At 38.9% G+C, this 19,805-nt stretch overlaps 1 protein-coding gene and 1 long non-coding RNA gene across 12 annotated transcripts in view; one reads left to right on the forward strand and one right to left on the reverse strand.

The window, feature by feature from the left end:
* The window catches only part of EIF2AK2 (eukaryotic translation initiation factor 2 alpha kinase 2), a 41,353-nt gene extending 38,997 nt beyond the window's left edge, over positions 1-2,356 (reverse strand). The window contains exon 1 of the mRNA NM_001048135.1: positions 2,298-2,356. The gene's annotated coding sequence lies outside the window, so the exon portion shown is untranslated. The remainder of the gene's footprint in view (positions 1-2,297) is intronic.
* The window catches only part of LOC111090573, a 51,754-nt gene that overhangs the window by 29,824 nt on the left and 2,125 nt on the right, over positions 1-19,805 (forward strand). For 3 of the 11 annotated variants that reach the window (XR_005372321.1, XR_005372317.1, XR_005372314.1), the window contains exon 6: positions 437-2,557. The exons of 2 other annotated variants lie outside the window; for them this stretch is intronic. This is a non-coding gene — a long non-coding RNA (uncharacterized LOC111090573). 6 more of the 11 variants (XR_005372318.1, XR_005372323.1, XR_005372320.1 and 3 more) reach the window with 4 other exon arrangements.

Raw genomic sequence — 19,805 nt, forward strand, 5'->3', positions numbered from 1 at the left:
GTCTTCCTAATCCCTGGATTATAATGTATGGAAGGTTAAAATCACATTTTCCAGATGTCTGTGGAGTTAAAATTCTGGACATAATTTGGGTTCTGCCAATGACTGATGAACAATGGCACAAGGTTTGAAAGACAGAAGGGAGGAAAAGGTTGTCCTGTGAAAGAACGAGCTGATAAGCAAGCTCCTGTGCTCAGTGGTGCATACAGGAGCTGGACTCAAGTTCCCTTGTCAATTCTCCAAGGGCATAGGGCATATGTGGTGGCAGCAGTGGTGGAAGCAGTGGCAGTGACAGAATCCTAAACTCTGGATAGCAGATATAGTGGAAGTCTCCTGGTTTCCATCCTGCCAGCCCTTCCAACATACATGCATGCATTCATTTTCTACTAAATCCTTATGCTTAACATACAGTGGTTTCTGTCTCCCAATACTGCACAAGGAGAAACCTCTCTTGAAATGGAGCCTACATGAGAGAGTACTGCTGAGAAGCGAAGATTAAGAATCGGGTCCTTGTTTGAGCTCTGGATCAAGCCGCATCTGAACCAGACACAGCCTAGACCAGTCCGTTAAAAGAATCCTCCCCTCCTCTTCTTTCTCCTGCTAACCAATTTGTGTTTCATATTATGTTTATTACATCAAAAGCATCATAATTGATCTAATATTCTAAAAACAACCTCTTGTCAAAAAAAGGAATCCCCTTTATTCAATATATATTTATTGAGTGCCTACTATGTGTAGCCCTGTACCGGAAATGTGATGTTGAGCAAAAACTACTGTGTCCTTAAGTGCTTAAATAGAAATGAATTGGTTTTTTTTTTTTAAGATTTATTTATTTATTTTGGAGAGGGAGAGAGAGAAAGAGAGAGAGAGAAAGAGAGAGAGAGAGAGATGGGTTGGGAGAATGGCAAAGGAAGGAGAGAGAGAATCTCAAGCAGACTTCCTGCTGATTGTGGAGCCTGTTGTCACAGCTTGATCTCACGACCCGTGAGATCATGGCCCAAACCAAAACCAAGAGTTAGCCACTTAACTGATTATACCACCCAGGCTCCCCATCAACTAAAAGTATTTTTAAGAATTTTTATCCAAATTTTCTTGGTGTTCTGAGGGAAGAGTTTTCAGTATATGTAATCCACCATACTACCAGAAATAGTAACCCTTCAGTCTTTCTCAATGAAATTTTATGTAACTTTTCTATGAACCATTCTATTCTTTTTTTAAAAAAAGATTTTATTTATTTATTCATGATAGTCACACAGAGAGAGACAGAGAGGCAGAGACACAGGCAGAGGGAGAAGCAGGCTCCATGCACCGGGAGCCCGACGTGGGATTCGATCCCGGGTCTCCAGGATCGCGCCCTGGGCCAAAGGCAGGCGCCAAACCGCTGCGCCACCCAGGGATCCCGAACCATTCTATTCTTAACTGTAACCAGCTATGGTATGAAGATTAAGGATTAAGAGGTTTTTCCCAAAACATGCTCTAGCTTCTCTTGTAAATTCTACATGACCACCTGGGGCTCCGTGGTAGAAAAGCCTTTATGCCACAATAACACAGTATCTAATATTTATCTTTGAACTAAAGGCCCCTTAAGAGAGGGGCCTCCAGGGGCATCTGGGTGGCTCAGTCAGTTAAGCGTCTGCCTTTGGCTCAGGTCATGATCCCAGGGTCCTGGGATCAAGCCCCATGTCCCATGCCAGGCTCCCTGCTCAGTGTGGAGCCTGTTTCTCCCTCTCCCTCTGCCAGCTGCTCCCCCTGCTTGTGTTCATTCTCTGTCTCTCTCTGTCAAATAAATAAATAAAATCTTAAAAATAAAAAGAATGGGGCCTCCTTAGGGTCTAATGCAGGAACATGCAGAGAGTAGATGAGCAATGCATTTTCCTTGAACTATGAGGACAGGATTTATTCATTTACTTCAGTGCCGAGTTGGAATTACATTTCCCCTAACAGTAGGTTTGAGATAGCTACCACAAGTACTTCGATCTGTAGTGAGAGATAGAGGAATCATTCTGGGAAGACAAAAAAATATACATCATTGGGAGGGCTGTCTTACACTCAAACACCAATTAGGCATATTTCTAATAGTATCTGCCTATGCTTTTATGTGAACCCAAAGCATGAAAGAAATGAAAAGCCCAGTATGCCACATTAGCAAGAGTGTCCCCTTTGGACAGCTAAATGGCCTTTCCTCAACAAGCGAACAAACAAGTCTGAGCTCAAAAACTTCAAATGTTGTCATTATTATTAAATTCACATTATTTACATATAAATGTTACTGAATTATCATTATTATTTGATCAACTTACTTTGTTATTTATATTTAATTATTATTCAGAAAAATGAAATATCCATGCCTACTGAATGACCAGAATCAAGCTTGGCAATAAGATTCATACTTCAGCTTTGCTCCTAGGGAAGTGCCTGTTAAGCACTCTTTGAATTTTGCATCCATTTCCTGGTTCTGAGTCTCACTGAACAAATTTTTCCAATCGCCAACTTCACCTGCAACACACACAAAAAACAGACCCAGACGTCTGTTAGAGTATTTCTTCCTGATTTTTTTTAAGCTACTATATTTTACTTTTATTTTTATTATTATTTTTTTTACTTTTATTTTTATTTGGGTATGGTTGACATACAATGTTACATTAGTTTCAGGTGTATTACATAGTAGTTCAATAACTCTAAGTTATGCTGCGCTCACCACAAGTGTAGCTACCATCTACCACAATACACACCATTACAATACCATTGACTGTATTCCCTATGCTGTACCTTTTATTTTTTAATTTTTTAAAGAGATTTTATTTATTTATTCATGGGAGACACACACAGAGAGAGGGACAGAGACATAGGCAGAGGGAGGAGCAGGCTCCATGCAGGGAGCCCGATGTGAGACTCGATACTCCATCCTGGGACCCCAGGATCACACCCTGGGCTGAAGGCAGGCGCTAAACCGCTGAGCCACCCAGGCGTCCCAACGCTGTGCCTTTTAATCCTATGACTTATTCACTTCATAACCGAAGACTAGTACCTCTCACTCGTCTTCACCCATTTTGCCCATACCCCTACTCCTATGTCTCTATATTTTACCATTTTTCAGGGCAACATTTCACTTTGAAATGTGAAAATGGACACATGAAGAAAATTAGTCTTAAGAATGAAAGTAATTCTCTTGTAAAACTAACAGCATCCACTGGGACTTCCCCATCGGTGGCATGGTATGCTCTCTTTACATTACTTAGGGGACTGTAGGCTTCAGTAATCTCCTATCCCCCACCCCCAACTCTGGGGACCTAAAAGTCCTTTTTTTTTAGTCATTTTTTTTCCTCTGTGAAAGTATTTCTTAAATACTTTAGTCTTTGAGAAGTCATCATTTTACAGCAGATTTTTTTTTTTTAAGATTTTATTTATTTGGGAGAGAATGAGAGAAAGAGCACAAGCAGGGAAGGGGCAGAGGGAGAGGGAGAAGCAGACTCCCCACTGAGCAGGGAGCCTGACTGAGGCTTGATTCTCCAGGCCCTGGGGATCATGACCTGAGCTGGATCATGACCTTAACCGACTGAGCCACCCAGGCGCCTCTTATGGCAGGTTTATATCAAGACCTCAGATACTGAAAATTTGTCAGGAAGTTACCATTTTGCCTGAGATTAGGATATGTTTTTCTATTGCTTTTAAAAGTACGGGAAGTTACTTCTTTCTTTAGAGTCTTTTGGTGATTTGGGTTGAAGTTGCAAAGTTCCTTGTAGGATAGCCATTTGTAATGTATGTTTATAAGGAGTGTTTAAAGACAGGAAGAAATGCTTAGATATATGAAGAGGGTAACATAAAACACAACTGTTTACGAATGTCATCCACTACATAAAACATCACAGAGTAGGGTGGAAAGAAATATGCCAAAAAGTTAAACATGCCTCTGGTGGGAGAAATGTGGGTAATTTCTAATGCTTTTGCACCTTTTCTCATGCTTTCTGAATTTTCTACAGGGAATATGTAAAATTTTTAAATTTTACTTAATTTTATAATTTTTCTGTTCTGAATAGTGCTCGATTAACAATGTACAAAAAAAGCTCTTTTTTTCCCCCCTCCTTCAAGGTTCATTAAACAAGGCATTAAAATCAGGGATAAAGTCAGGAATCAAACCAAAGCCAGATTTACATTCAATGTTCCATTCACAGTGGGGATTTTTAAACGGGTCTTCATTAGATAAAGTATAGTAGAGTCAGGTAAACCTAATATCAAATCCTGACTCCATCAATTATTAGCTGTGACAATGGACAAATTAATATCCCTAAGCTTTGGTGCCCATGTTCATAAAATTAAGGAATTTATATATTTATATATACATATATATATATATATTTTTTTTTTTTTGCTATGTACACCTAGCAAAAGGTCTAACATACAATAGATGCCTGATAAATAGTAGTTGTTGTTATGTGTGCTGCCTCTAAACCACGTTATACTTCCATTGTATATGCAATTTAAAAGCCTGGTAATTTCTAAGCTATATTATGATAAATTTCCATTAGAAATTAGAATGCTGAAGCAAGCAGCACAGCTAATCAGTGTCTAGATCTGCACTGACCAGTACGGTAGCCACTAGCTATATGGGCAACTGAGCTTTTGAAATGTGACATAAGCTGAATTTTAAATGTTATTTAATTTTAACCAGCTTAAATTTAAATTTAAAAACAGATACTCAATTCAGGTATTGGAAACTTTTAAATAAGTTTGATGTAAGTTGGGTGTATGAATCTTTTTCAACCTAAGTTTTAAAAATCTAAAATTAGGGGCAGCCCCGGCGGCACAGCGGTTTGGCACTGCCTGCAGCCCAAGGTATGATCCTGGAGACCTGGAATCAAGTCCCATGTCGGGGTCCCTGCATGGAGCCTGCTTCTCCCTCTGCCTGTGTCTCTGCCTCTCTCTCTCTCTCTCTCTGTCTCTCATGAATAAACAAACAAACAAATAAATAAATAAATAAATAAAATCTTAAAAAAATAAAAATAAAAAATAAAAGTCTAAAAATATGTCAAATGACTGAGATAGCTATCCAATACTCATTATCTCCTCCTTCTTATTAACAAAACCCTGATTTTAATTTGGTAATAATGTGCTCACCTAAAAAAAAAAATCAGTTTGCAGCCAACAGGCAGTGAGAGGTGGCCTATAAAGTGTACCAAATCGCTGATGAGGCTTCTTGCAGAGTTCTTTAAAAGGACCTACTCAGCTAATACACGTGATTCTATCTATTGCCATTCCCTTCTTATTTTAATAAAACAGTCCTTTAATTTTAATGTAATGGCAGAGTTCTGGCTGCTGTCTTGGCATCACAAAGTGACAGGCAGGAAGGTAGAAGGGACTTAGTACCCTAAGAGATTTGGGGTATTGTGGAGCTGCCAGTCTAGTTCTGAACTGTATTCAAACTTCTTGTTGAAGGAGAGAAAAATATAATCCTGTCTTAACTTAAAGTCAAGTTATTTGGGTTGCCTATTCCATGCAAATGGGTGGGTGTCCCAGAAACCAGTGTGACTTTACCTTTGCGGAATAAAAAGGGGCCAACAGCACCATGTGTTTCCTGGGACTTTGCTTGCATTGCTTGGAAGGTACTCTGGGCTGTGATGGTTTGAATCTGCTCCCCAGTTAAAGAGAATCCAAGGAAGTCGGCAATTTGTTGTATTCCCGCAGCCAGGTTCTGAAAACAAAATTTTCAAGGATAAACTTCTTTTTTATGGGAATCAGGCCATAGCAAAGACAGGCTTCTTAGCCAGAATGGATTTATTCAGCCTAATTCTCTAACTCATCTATTTCTCTCTTTTTTTAGACTTCCTTTGATACTTCTGTATCAATATTCAATATATTCCTACATGATATTCTGTATTGATTTTACTTTGTAGTTTCAATGTACGACTCTTACTGAACTCTTCAGGATACAAATAATGATAGTAAGCATTAAGTAGTAGGTAAGAATCTCATCAAAGATGATACTCATTTTATTAAAAAGTACCAGTCTAGGGATCCCTGGGTGGCGCAGTGGTTTAGCGCCTGCCTTTGGCCCAGGGCGCGATCCTGGAGACCCGGGATCGAATCCCACGTCGGGCTCCCGGTGCATGGAGCCTGCTTCTCCCTCTGCCTGTGTCTCTGCCCCTCTCTCTCTCTCTGTGACTATCATAAATAAATAAAAAAAATTTTTTTAAATAAAAAAATAAGTACCAGTCTAGATGAGCTGAGGAAATTAATATAATTGTATGTGCTCATTCCAGTTCTCTTTATTTCTGAATCCTATGTTTAATTCCATCAAGAAAGTCTAATTTTTAGGGGTGCCTAGGTGGCACGCCCTGCCTTTGGCTCAGGGCGTGATCCCGAGGTCCTGAGATTGAGTCCTGCATCAGGCTCCCCAGATGGAGCCTGCTTCTCCCTCTGCCTATGTCTCTGTGTCTCTCATGAATAAATAAATAAATTTTTAAAGTATAATTTTTAGAATCATAGAAACTAGAAGGAGTCTTGAAATTTATTTTGTCTAAATACTCTTGTAAATCATGAACCCCCTCAGTGATATCCCTGACTAATGAAGGTTCAAAAATCTCCTAGAATAGTTTCTTAAGCTGTGTTCTACAAAATACTGATTTACTTCAAGGTGGTTATGGATGTTTCATGAAAAAAAAAGAAAAGAAAAAGTTGAGGTCAAGTAAATCTGGAATCCTTTCAGTTAATAAAGATAACCTTTTTTGTTTGTTTGTTTGTTTGTTTGTTTGTTTGTTTGTTTTTCCTACAGGAACTCTCAATCTTTAGTAGGTCATCTTGCAATGTGAATGTCCCAAAGGAGTAGCAGTCCCCAAATCAGTTTGAACAGGCAAACTCTAAGCAAGAATTATTAACATCTGGGCCACAATGACATTCCATGAAACACACATTTTAGAGACATTATATTCTAGACTAGAAGGAGAACACACTAAATTGGTATGTTCTTTCATGTTACATAAATGCACTCTAATAAACAGAAGCTATGGCTTCAATTATCCTTTCCTTTGATAAGAATGTCAGGGGAGAGTGATGTTAAGAACTCCCTTCCCACTAGAAAGCATCTGACGCACTCCCTTCTTTTTAACATACTTTCTTCACTGGTGTTCCAGGACTCTGGCTTCCCCCCTGTCTCAATAGCCACTCTGTCTCCTTTGCTAATTCCTCCTGTTTCCCAAACTCTCTCTATGGGGGACTCAGGGCTCAGTTCTTGGTCTTCTTCTCTTCTCCATCCCTTCTTTTCTTCCACTTATAAACATGGGTATGTAATCTCATGGCTTTAAATGGCATCCATGTGCCAAATTATATACAGCCCGGAACTCTCTCTGCATCCAAGACTTTCATACCCAACTGACTACTTGACCTCTCCATTTGATTAACTGATAAACATCTTGGACTAAGCATATCCAAATCCAAACCCTTGATGACAACTCAATCCTCTCAGTTGGTCAGGCCAATAATTTTGGAGTCTTATTTGACCTCTCTTTTTCTCTCACCACTCTTTCTCCAGTTCAGTCCAACAGCAAATCCTATTAGCTCTTCTTCAGCATATATTCAGAATTCAACCACTTATCACTTCTACTGCCCCTTCTTTTCTGAGCCACCATCTTCCTTTGCGTGGATTACTGCAGTACTCTGCTCATGGGTTTCTCTACACTATCTTTGCTTCTCTCTAGGATGTTCTCATACACCAACTAGAATGAACCTATTAAGAACATATCAACCCCTATCACTCTTCTGCTCAAATCCTACAATGGCTTCACATTTTACTCTGAGTGAAAGCCAAAGAAATTTCAATGGCCTGGCACATGATCCCCATACTTCACTCTACCCTACTTCCTTGCCTCTATTCTCTCTCTCTTTTTTTAAAGATTTATTTATTTATTCATGAGAGACACAGACAGAGAGAGAGAGGCAGAGACATAGGCAGAGGGAGAAGCCCACAGGGAGCCCGATGTGGGACTCGATCCTGGATCCCGGGATCACGACCTGACCCGAAGGCAGGCGCCCAACCGCTGAGCCACCCAGGTGTCCCCCTTGCCTCTATTCTCATTGGTTAATCTCCCCTGGTTCACCTCTACTGACCTAAGCCACATTCACCTCCTTCATGTCACTTAACCATGCCAGGAACACTTCTACCTCAGGCCTTTGCTTTAGTTAATTCCATATGCCTAGAAAGCTCTTATTCCAGCTACCTACTTGGCTCACTCCCTCTCTTTAGACCTTTGCTCAGATCACATCCTTTCCATGAGGTTTCTGACAACTACCCTATTTTATACTAGGATCTGCCCAGCATCCCAATTCCCCACCCCTGGCATTTCCAGTTTTCCTTAATCAGCTATGCCATTTCTTTCTTCTCACATATTTTAAACATTAAAAAAATTATCATATTTATTATTTATCTTTCTCTCTCCATGCCTTCTTCAGCTAGAAGGTAAGCTTCTCCAGGGCAGTGCACTTTGGTCTGTTCATTAATGTATCACAAGGGCTTAGAACAATGCTGTGCGCTCACTCACTCACTAAATGTTCATGAATAAACAATTTAAAAAATAATATCACATGGAAAAATAAATTCAAGTCCAAATGCATGTTCAATTAAATCTCAACTGAAACCTACCTATTATTTTTACCATTCTTAAATTGAACTATCTATCATAGCAGGAAAATAAAGCAGCCACTCTTAGTAATAAGTTGCTATGCATTGTTTTATTTATGTTAAATAAATGGTGTAAGCCCCTATGCACTGTTTCTTTCCCCTAGCACTGTCCCATCTATTTGAAATATTCTTTTTTTTTTAATTGAATACAATACTCACACAACCAGACATTAAAAGAAAATATTCTGTTATATTTTACAAGAAATCTTGCTATAGAATGTCAGTAATCATAATCTCACCTTTTTCAGGTCTTCATATAATATGAACTTAATATTTTCATCATCAAGATGTTTGTTCCAATTAATGGCAAAATCAAAGTAGCTTCCCCAAGAAACTAAAAACACAGGGGAAAAAATTCTTAAGGAATTTTAAATAACTGAGGTTAAAGAGATAGATGGTTAATTTATGCTCCAAAATATAAATTGTACATACGTGTATATGCTCAGGTAAAATTTTTTAAAAGATTTATTTATTTATTTTGAGAGAATATACATGAGCGAGGGGATAGGGAGGGGCAGGGACAGAGACAGAGGGAGAAAGAGAAGCAGATTGCCCACAGGGTGCAGAACTTGCTACAGGGCTTCACTTGGGCCCAGTGGGGAACTCAACTGGGGGCTGATTCTCACAGCCCTGAGATCATGACCTGAGCCTAAATTAAGAGTTAGATGCTTAACCAACCGTACCACATAGGCATCCCTCTTTTTGGTTTTCTTTTTTTTTTTTTAATTTTTATTTATTTATGATAGTCACAGAGAGAGAGAGAGAGAGAGGCAGAGACACAGGCAGAGGGATAAGCAGGCTCCATGCACCGGGGGGCCCAACGTGGGATTCGATCCCAGGTCTCCAGGATCGCGCCCTGGGCCAAAGGCAGGCGCCAAACCGCTGCGCCACCCAGGGATCCCTCTTTTTGGTTTTCTTAATGTAACTATAGGAACCTTTATATTGGGGCACTTGGGTGGTGCAGTTTGGCTGCAGGTTTAGGTTCAGCTCATGATCTCAGGGTCCTGAGATCCAGCCCCTGCATGGGCTCCATGCTCAGCGGGGATTCTGCTTGAGATTCTCTCTCCCCTCTGCCTCCCGCCCCTGGCTCACATGTGTGCACTTGCACTCTCTCTCTCTAATAAATAAATCTTAAAAAAAAAGAAAGCAAAAAGAAACAGGTGAAATTAATTTTTATATTTTGTTTAACCAAATATATCCCAAAATACTATCATTCTCAAAAGTATTCAACATAAAAAGTTATTAAGAAAACATCATAGCCAGTGGGCATTTTACACTTATAGATAATCTCAATTTAAATGCTAAGCTTTTTATAAAAAATAATTGATGTATTTTTAGACTTTAGGTTGAAAAAGTAGATTCATAAACCCAACGTGTACCAAACTTATTTAAAAGTTTCCAATACCTGAATTGCGTACCTATTTTAAAATTTAAATTTAAACTGGTTAAAATTAAATAACATTTAAAATTTAGCTTCTCAATAGCACACATCACATTTCAAGTGCTCAGTTGCCCGTATAGCTAGTGGCTACCATACTGGTCAGTGCAGATCTAGATACTGATTAGCTGTGCTGCTTGCTTGCTTGAGCAACTCCCTAAACCATTTTGTATTTGGTTTCCTCATCTGTAAAATGGGGTCGTTAGAAGGTTTAAGTGAATTGACACATATCAAATGTTTAAAATAGTGCCCAATTAATACTACCCACTCACCAAATTTTAGTCATTATTACTGTATCATTAATAATAGCAATATTCATATAATAATTTCATCATGAAGCCCTTGCTTTTAGCCAGGCTTTTTCTACTCATTTTACTTGTTGAAGCAAACACTGTAAGTTTTGTACCCAATATCCAATACAGTCCTGTTTTTATTGCTAACCAAACTCTGATTACTTGGGTCTAATCCAATTGTGAGGATGTTGGGTCTTATTTTTCAGCCTTCCTTAGAGCTGTGGTTGGTCACAGGACATGGTTCTGGCCAGCAAGACACAAGCAGGAGTCTGCTAGAAGGTTTCTAGTAAACCTATTGCTACCTTGATGAGCAGAGGCTTCTTCATGAACTGAAGGGGATCCTTGGAGAGACAGTAGCCAACCTTAGAGTATGTTGCAAAAGGCACGAGGGAGAGGCCAAGAGAATGTCAGAGGTGTTGGCCCAACATCACTGGGCAGCTGAACCAGCTGCCTCCCTTCAGACTTCTTGCTTAGTGAAAAAAATAAAACCCAATCTGTTTAGGCCACTGTGGTCAGTTTTTCTGTTCTTCCAAATGCACTATTAATTGATACCTTTTATCTTTCAGTGTTTAAAGCAATCCCATATGATAGGTACAATTTTTATACCTGTTTTGTTGATGGGGAAATAGAAACCCAGAGAAGCTAAGAAACCACGTCAAGGTCACACAGTTAGTGAGTTATGGTTATTGTCGAATATGACAATGTCTGACACCAGAGCTAGTGCTGCCAAACAAAACGCTATACTGTTCTACTTCCTGTAGGTCAGATATTCTTATCTTTACTTTAGAAGTAAAGAAACCAAAGTTCATAGCAATCAAATGTCTTGCTCAAAATCACCTAGGCATGAGTATTTGAATCTGGGTTTAAGTTCTAGCTCTGCTTACTGGGTATTATATAAGACTGATGAATCACTGACCTCTACTTCTGAAACTAATAAAACACTGTTAATTAAATGGATTTACATAAAAATTAATTAATTAGTTTAAAAAGTTCTAGCTCTGCTACTTAATGGCTGCATGACCTTCTTATGTCTCTATTTCAATCTTTATAAAATGGGGGCAATAATAATATTATCCTTGTAGGGTTCTTATGAGAAATGAAATTTTAAAATGTATGCCAGGAATAGCATATAGTGCCTGGCATGTAGTAATTGTTCAGTAAGTGGTAACTATCTTATTCTCTCTAATATTAATTATTAATATATAATAATAAGCAATGAAGCCCAATCCAGACCCCTAATTCCAAACCGTGTATGTTTCCCAATACATTGAGCTTCCTCCATAAGTTGAATATAACAAATTTGCAAAGCATAAACTTTATTCAAGTTAAGCCCAGCACATTTTATCATTGTCAATCAAATAATTAGGCTGAAAGGGTAGATAGAGCAACAAAGATTCCCTATGATAGATTGTTCCAGAGATGACACCTTTCTCATTGTTAAATATTCTCTTAAATTATCAATGGGGTGCAGTTTCAGACTTGCCTTACTTTTTTTCCTCTCCTACACCCCAATCCCCATACTTCATCTTTGCTTAGGGGCCAATACTGACTGTACCCAGTGTCCGTGCATGTGGTCGCTGTGCTAGTCACTTCTTTAAAGGTGGTCTTCTTAGAGTGACCTGTCAACAACTTCCCTTCCAGGGTTATCTGTCATTAATTTCTGCCTTCTACTACACTGTAAAACTCAAGAGGGCCAGCAGTTAAAGAAGGCATCTTTAATCTCTGGCCATTATACCCAGGGAAATAGAGTCACATGTACCTACAAGCAGTGGGACCACTGGCAAGTGATTTAACTTTTTTGATTGTGCAATCGTATGCAAGGGGCTACTACTGCCTTATTCATAGTCTGTTATGGTCTTAAAGAAAATTATGCATTTAGTATGTGAAGCATTAGTAGGCACTTATAAAATTGCAGTTATCAATAACTGGAGGTAACACATCAAGATTGTCTAATAAAGCTTATTTTCTTTCTGGCAAACAAATATCCTAGATGCGGTTGCTCCATGTCATGGTTTTCTCTTTTTTTTGATTCTTGTCAGTGTATGATATAAAGACATAGGTTAAATGAACTAGAGATGTTTTTCTATGTGATCCTTTGCCCTAGTCTGTTCTTTTTTAAAAAGATTTATAAATTTTATTTTATTATTATTATAAGTTTTTGTTTTTATTTTTAGTAATCTCTATCCTTAACATGGGACTCAAACTCACAACCCTGAGATCGAGTCCCACATCACACTCCCCACAGGGAAGACTGCTTCTCCCTCTGCCTTTGCTCTGCCTCTCTCTCTCTCTTTTATTTATAAATAAATAAAATCTTAAAAAATAAAATAAATAAAAGCGACTTTTTGGTTCCTGGATCCTCCTTAATCTTCTTTCTTTACTGTAGAGCACATTTGATTTTTGTACTTAATGTGGTCTGTGGTCATCTGTTGAAGTAACAATTCTTTTACCAACAGCTGTACCTTGTCCTTTCATGAACTGTCTGAAGAATTCATCCCAAGAGCCATAGCTTGGAATATCAGGGACATCATTGTGGAAATGGAAAAAAGATACTGCTGTATCTTTAGGGTTTCGAAATATCACCAATATCTAGGGAGAGAAAGTTAAGTCAATTTATTTAGGTCTATGTTTTGAATTTTGGAAAAGTGAAGGGGTGAGCAATATCACTGTGTACTCTTGTATACAACGTAATTTTGTTAACATACAGAGAAAGAATGATGGTAAGAATTGAGAAAGAAAGGGTGGCGAATGGGGAAGTCTGACGAGAGGGGAAAAAGCAGAAGAAAAAGACTAATGTAGCAGAGAAGTTTTGCTAATGAACTTGGTAAAACGGCATACATAGAAGATATCAACAAGGGAAAAAGAGCAAGCTCATTAGAATAGTCATAAGGGCACGATCTGGAAAGTTAAACTGCAAATAACAATTGCAAAATAATAGTAAGGAAAGTGAAAATAATATTCAGATTTGGTAGAAGAAGATCAAACAGTGATAAGAGTAGAAAATCCACCAATAGTTATGTACAGATGATATGAAGTTTGCCAGTCTATGTGAAATTCAGAAATAAAATTGTTTCAGACCTCAGGTAAATAATGCCCACCAGAAAGAACAACAACAACAAAAACAACTTCCATTTATTTTCCTAGATTGTACTCTTTTGTTAGACACTCTAAATATCTTAGTGGGATTCTGAAATCTATTCACTATAAAACAGATTTTGAAATATGTTCAATTTTAGTTTTAGATCCTAGCTGAAAATGCATTTGCTTTGAATGCAACTATAGCAAATATAGTTTCTGAACAACAGAAGAAATGCTAAATCTCATACTTCATTTACTAAAATTCCATAAGATGCAAACTTTATCACCTAGCTCTGAAAGGCGATATCTAGACATTGAAAAGTTCAAACTGAAATATGAGTAAGAAGGGATACTTACCTTGGCTTTATTCTTGAAGATGGACCCAGGTAATTTGTCATAATGGAGGTGAGTTGCCAAAATCCTTGGCGATGGGAACTGTTTCATTCTCTTAAAAACATACATAAGAAAGTGAAAGTGTGTGTGTGTGTCTTATGGTCACTTTTACATGTAGTATCTGAATGGTAGTTTCAAGCATTGCTATTGTTCCTTCTCCATTTCCTCATCCAGTCTTATTTATTTTTTTAGAGAGAGAGTGTGTGTGAGCAGGGGTGATGGGAAGAGGCAGAGGGAGAAAGAATCTTCAGCAGGCTCCATCCCCAGCAGGGAGCCTAATGCCTCGCTGAATCCCAGGACTCTGAGATCATCACCTGAGCCAAAACCAAGAGGATGGCTTAACCAACTGAGCCACCAAGGCACCACTCCTCCTCCAAGTTTTTATTTATTTTTATTTTCTTACTTTGTGGGGACGAAGAATGGAGAAAATCATAAATAAATCATCCTTTTGGACTTTCTGGCAGGATCTGGCTTACCTTTTTTTTTTTTTTTTTTTCGGTCATTCTTTGAAAAGTTTACCTTTTCTCACAATCACACCAAATTCTTTGTGTTCAAGACAGCTCATAATCTGCAATCTACTCTTTGACTTAACTTGGCTCTCTTCTGTAATCAAGGTCTTTAACAGAAATACTCAAGTTTTTCCATAGTACCTCTGAACCTATTTTTAATATCTAGATTTTTCTTTTTCTAACAAAAACATTCCAGGGGTACTTGGATGGCTCAGTCGATTGAGCTTCTGCCTTTGGCTCAGGTCACGATTCCGGGGGCCTGAGATCAAGCCCTGCATCAGGCTCCCTGCTTGGTGGGGAGCCTGCTTCTCCCTCTTCCTGTCCCCCCACTCCTGCTCTCTCTTGCTGTATCTCATTCTCTTTCAAATAAATAAATAATTAAAAAAAGATATTTTATTTATTTATTCATGAGAGACACAGAGAGAGAGGAGGCAGAGACACAGGCAGAGGGAGAAGCAGGCTCCATGCAGGGAGCCCGATGTGGGACTCAATCCCTGGTCTCCAGGATCACACTCTGGGCTGAAGGTGGCACTAAACCACTGAGCTACCCAGGCCACCCATGAATAAAATCTTAAATTTTTTTTTCTATTCAATCAAATATCCCAACAGAACCTGAAAGTGCATAGTCACTTAAATATCTGAGAAATATTTTACAAGAAATTCTTGTCAGTATAAGGAAGGACTCAGTCATTGATTCTTTGTGTATCTACTGCTGAGAATTTAAAAAATGAAGTTATCTGTTTAATCTGCCAGGGGTAAGGGTTTCATCTTAAAATCAGACATTTAGTACGTTATATGGGCTGAAGCTTCAAGTTTCATTTCTATGCTTGAAGAGGTCACTCACTCCTTGGTCACATTATTTCCAGTGATAAAATGATATTTAGACACTTAGAGCCTATTGCTCTCTAAAAGTTTAGTGGAGATCCCAGCTCAAGCAAGGGCAAAATGTAAAACGGCATTTTAAAAATTAAAAACAAACGATTTAAAGTCAGTGATATGGGCCCAAGTGGTGATGAATAGTCACAATTCTTGATTTACATCAAATTGCCCTAATTTTTAGTTTTGAATGTCACTTTTACATTCATTCACAGAAATCCTCTCAGGTAAGTATTATAACCCCCATTTTAGAGATTAACAACAGGCTTTGAGGTTTTAAGTGCTTTGTACAAAATCACACAGATGGTGATTTTCAGATTAAGTTATAGAATGCTGTTTCCACTACACTGCATGGTCAAAAATCACAAAAAGATATATGAGAAATGGTAAAGTTCCTAAATGGATTAGAAAAATATCCAGGGAGAAAATGAGAACTGTAACAAAACTGATATGCACATAATGAAATGGCAATGAAAATGTGATATGGCCAAACTATAAGCAATGTAAAGACTGGATATAGATATATCTTAAGAAAATATATGCATTTTATTTTATTTTTTAAAGTAATCTCTATGCCCAGTTGGGGCTCTAACCCACAACTCTGCTATCGAGTTGTATGCATTACCAACTAAAACACCCAGGCAACCCAGGAAAAAGATACGTATTTTAGGAAAATTTTCTGTAAAGTGAATAACTTAAGTGAAGCTCATCTTCTTACTGATTTCCATTTTATAATAGGGGTGCCTGGGATGCCTGGGTGGCTCAACAGTTTGACACCTGCCTTTGGCCCTGGGCGTGATCCTGGAGTCCTGGGATCAAGTCCCACATCGGGCTCCCTGCATGGAACCTGCTTCTCCCTCTGCCTGTGTCTCTGCCTCTCTCTCTCTGTGTGCCTCCCTCTCTCATGAATAAATAAATAAAATCTTTAAATATATATAATAGGAGTGCCTGGCTGGCTCTGTCAGTGGAGCATGTGACTCTTGAACTCAGGGTTGTGAGTTGGAGTCCCTCCTTGGGTGTAGAGATTACTTTATTCTTTTGGGAGCTTGGGGTCTTTTTGGGAGGGAGGGGAGGAGCAGAGAGAGAGAGAGGAGGCTCCATACCCAGAGCAGAACCCTATGTGGGGCTTGATGTGGGGCTCAATCTTACAACCTTGAGACCACGACCTGTGCCAAAATCAAGAGTCTGAAGTTTAACCAGCTGAGCCACCCAGATGCAAATGTAGAGATTACTTCAAAAAAATAAAATATTTGGGGCGCCTGGTGGCTCAGTCAGTTAAGCATCTGACTCTTGGTTTTGGCTCAGGTCATGATCTCAGAGTTGTGGGATCTAGCCCCGTTTTGGGCTCTTCGTTCAGTGGGGAGTCTGCTGTGTGTTTTCTCTCTTTCTCTACTCCTCCCTGCCCCACACACTCTCTCTCTAAAATAAATAAATAAATATTTTAAAAGATATATTTAGAATAAAGGCTCATTGCATAGAAAAGTGTCTTTGTCCTAGGTCTGATGTAATTAAAATTAAAATGGGGGGGAAAAGTCTTTAAAAATACCTAAAATAAAGGTGCCTGAGTGGCTGAGCACCTGAATCTTGGTTTTGGCTCAAATCATGATCTCATGGGTTGTGGGATCCAGTCCCATGTCGAACTCTGAACTCAGCAAGGAGTCTGCTTAAAGATTCTCTCCCTCAAAAAAAACAAAACAAAACAAAAAAAAACCTTCAGGTATAGAGTTTACTTTTTTAAAAACTTGGAAAGCTGGGGAAACGTTAGCATAAATTATAGAGGTGATGCCAAACACCCTTTTTAGAAAAAAAGTTATGCAATGGCCTGGATAGGAAAAAACAGGAGGGCTTTTCATTGGCCCATCCTTTCTTGCCTAGGAAAAAGCTTCTTAAACTCCTGTCCACACATCCTGAGACAGTCCTGATGGCCAACATCTGGGTCCTGATGTGGCTGCTAGCACCTTGGATGCCTCCTGAGGTTGCAGGCAACCCCCAAGTCTGTCTGCACATCTTATATGCACGTGATTTTCTGTGACCCCATTCCATGGAGATGGGCTTCCTTCCACCTAAGATCCAATTTTCAGTTTCTGTCATCATGCCAAGTATCTCCAACATTTTCCAGAAACCACTTCCTAAGTCTCAATCATATGACTTAATTCTTAATCACTGAGTTCTTCTGTCTTCTTGTCGAGAATCTTGGTGGTAAACACTTCTCAAAGTTTTGCGGAAACTGTGGTTCCCCTTCCCAAATGCATTCCTGGTGTATCTAGGTGGGGCCAGGGAAGATCCTCCTCTCACCTGTCCTGTCCAAGCACTGAAGTCCTGAAGCAGATCCTTCCTTCCATCCTTTTCTTGCTTTTCTTGCCAGGGAACAAAACGTCCTGTCTCATACCTAAGCCCCACTTAGTTACACTGATAAAATGAGTAATAACATGTGGTAAGGTGAATTAGAATAGGTAGGATGACTGGTTAGAATCTTTACAAATGGGAGGCCTGGGTGGCTCAGCAGCGGAGCATCTGCCTTCAGCTCAGGCTGTGACCCCGGGGTCCTGGGATCGAGTCCCACATCAGGCTCCCCCACAGGGAACCTGCTTCTCCCTCTGCCTGTATCTCTGTCTCTCTCTGTGTGTCTCTCATGAATAAACAGATAAAATTTAAAGAGAGAGAGAGAGAGAGAGAGAGAGAGAGAACCTTTACAAACACCAGTGCCTTACCCTCTTAGCCACTGCTTCATCCTTTCCCATGTCCACCCTCCCCAGCCCCATACCCACTTACACACAATAGTGTCATCATGGAGGCAGGGGCATCAAAAGTAATGTCTTACAAAGAAAATTCTGGGGACTTCTGACATAAACTAAGGGAAGGATGATCCAGGTCTTAGAGGAACCCTCCTCTTGGCATCCCACCCAAGTCTCTGGACTTCAAGACAAAGCCTTTTTTTTTTTTTTTTTTTAAGATTTTGGTTTTTGTATTTATTTAAGCTTTTTTTTTTTAAGGTTTTATTCATTTATTTATTTGAGAGAGAGAGAGAGATTGAGAGTGTGAGTGGGGGTGAGGGAGTATCAGTGCAGGGAGAGAGAAGAGCAGACTGTGCTGAGGGCTGAGCCAGACTGGGGTCACACCTCTGTGATCATGACCTGAGCCAAAAACCAAAAGTTGGCAAGAGTTCGCCCTTTAGCTGAGTGAACCACTCAGGTTCCCCTAAGATTTTTATTTTTTAAGTAGTCTCTACACCCAAATGAGGCTCAAACTTAAAACTCTGACATCAAGAGTCACATGCTCTGCCGAATGAGCCAGGCAGGCGCCCCAGGTTTTAATTTTTTTTCTTTAGCTTTCTTGGCTTACTTTCCCTCCTATTTTTCTTTCATATATTGTGCAGAGGTTCAGAAGCTCAAATTGGAACACTTGAATTCAAATCTTGGTGCTGCCATTTATTAGCTCCTTGACTTTGAGTATGTTTTGAATGGTTTTATCTTTTGTAAAATGGTGATGAGGTTATTTTGCCATGAAATGAGATAATCTTTGAAAAGTGCTGGGATTTTATGGCAAGCACAAAATAAGTAGCCATGATTATTAGTAGTGTACTTTCTGAACTCAAAACTTTAAAAATCCCTCAAATGGAAGATATCTTTCTATGATTAACTATAAGTTTAAAGGCTGTTTTTTTTTTAAAAATGATTCTATTTATTTATTCATGAGATACACAGAGAGAGAGGCAGAGACATAGGCAGAGGGAGAAGCAGGCTCCCTGTGGGGGAGCTCCATGTGGGACTCGATCCCAGGACCCCAGGATCATGACCTGAGTCGAAGGCAGATGCTCAACCACTGAGCCACTCAGATGCCCCTAAAGGCTGTTTTGTACTAACCTGGTATTTTTCTGGGTCCCCACATTCAAGAATTGGGAATTCTGGATATTCATACTTCTTTTTAGATTCAGCAAATATCAATTCACTAATGATGTGGAGAATCCAATTCGAACCTATAAGAAAAATCAGAGAATCAAAGCTCATTAAGGAATCTTGATATAGCAAAGGCATGTTACTTTTGCATATAAGTCATAAAAGTTAAAACCTACAGCCATCCTGTGGTGTATACAATTGGTTCTTCTGCATTTGAAATAAACGGGGCTGTGGAAAGAGTTTTGTGGAAAGCAGTACTTACGTTAGTACAAAATCCAGGTTACCTTATTTTTCAGGTTTTTCCTTTAATAAGTGGCAATACTTCTTGAATCTATAATGTGTTCCTTACAGAACAATGTTACATTATAGAAGTGATTGTTTACTATATATCATGTATTATTTTACCATACATTAATGTCTTCTGTAGAAATCTATATAATTTTGATTTTACAAAACTCAGCATCAATTAATAGAAAATTATCAAATGAGGATGGCTTTAATAAACAGAGATGCAATGACAGTTACAAAAAATCAAAAGTAGATTGTGAGATTGTGTAAAATAGGAGCATTTAGATTCTTAATGTCTTATCTTCCACTGATGAATGACCATTGTAAAACTGGCTTGTGAAACTAAATGATTGATGATCTTCGATC

Source organism: Canis lupus, chromosome 17, assembly GCF_011100685.1.
Source record: "Canis lupus familiaris isolate Mischka breed German Shepherd chromosome 17, alternate assembly UU_Cfam_GSD_1.0, whole genome shotgun sequence".
Classification (NCBI taxonomy): Eukaryota; Metazoa; Chordata; class Mammalia; order Carnivora; family Canidae; genus Canis; species Canis lupus.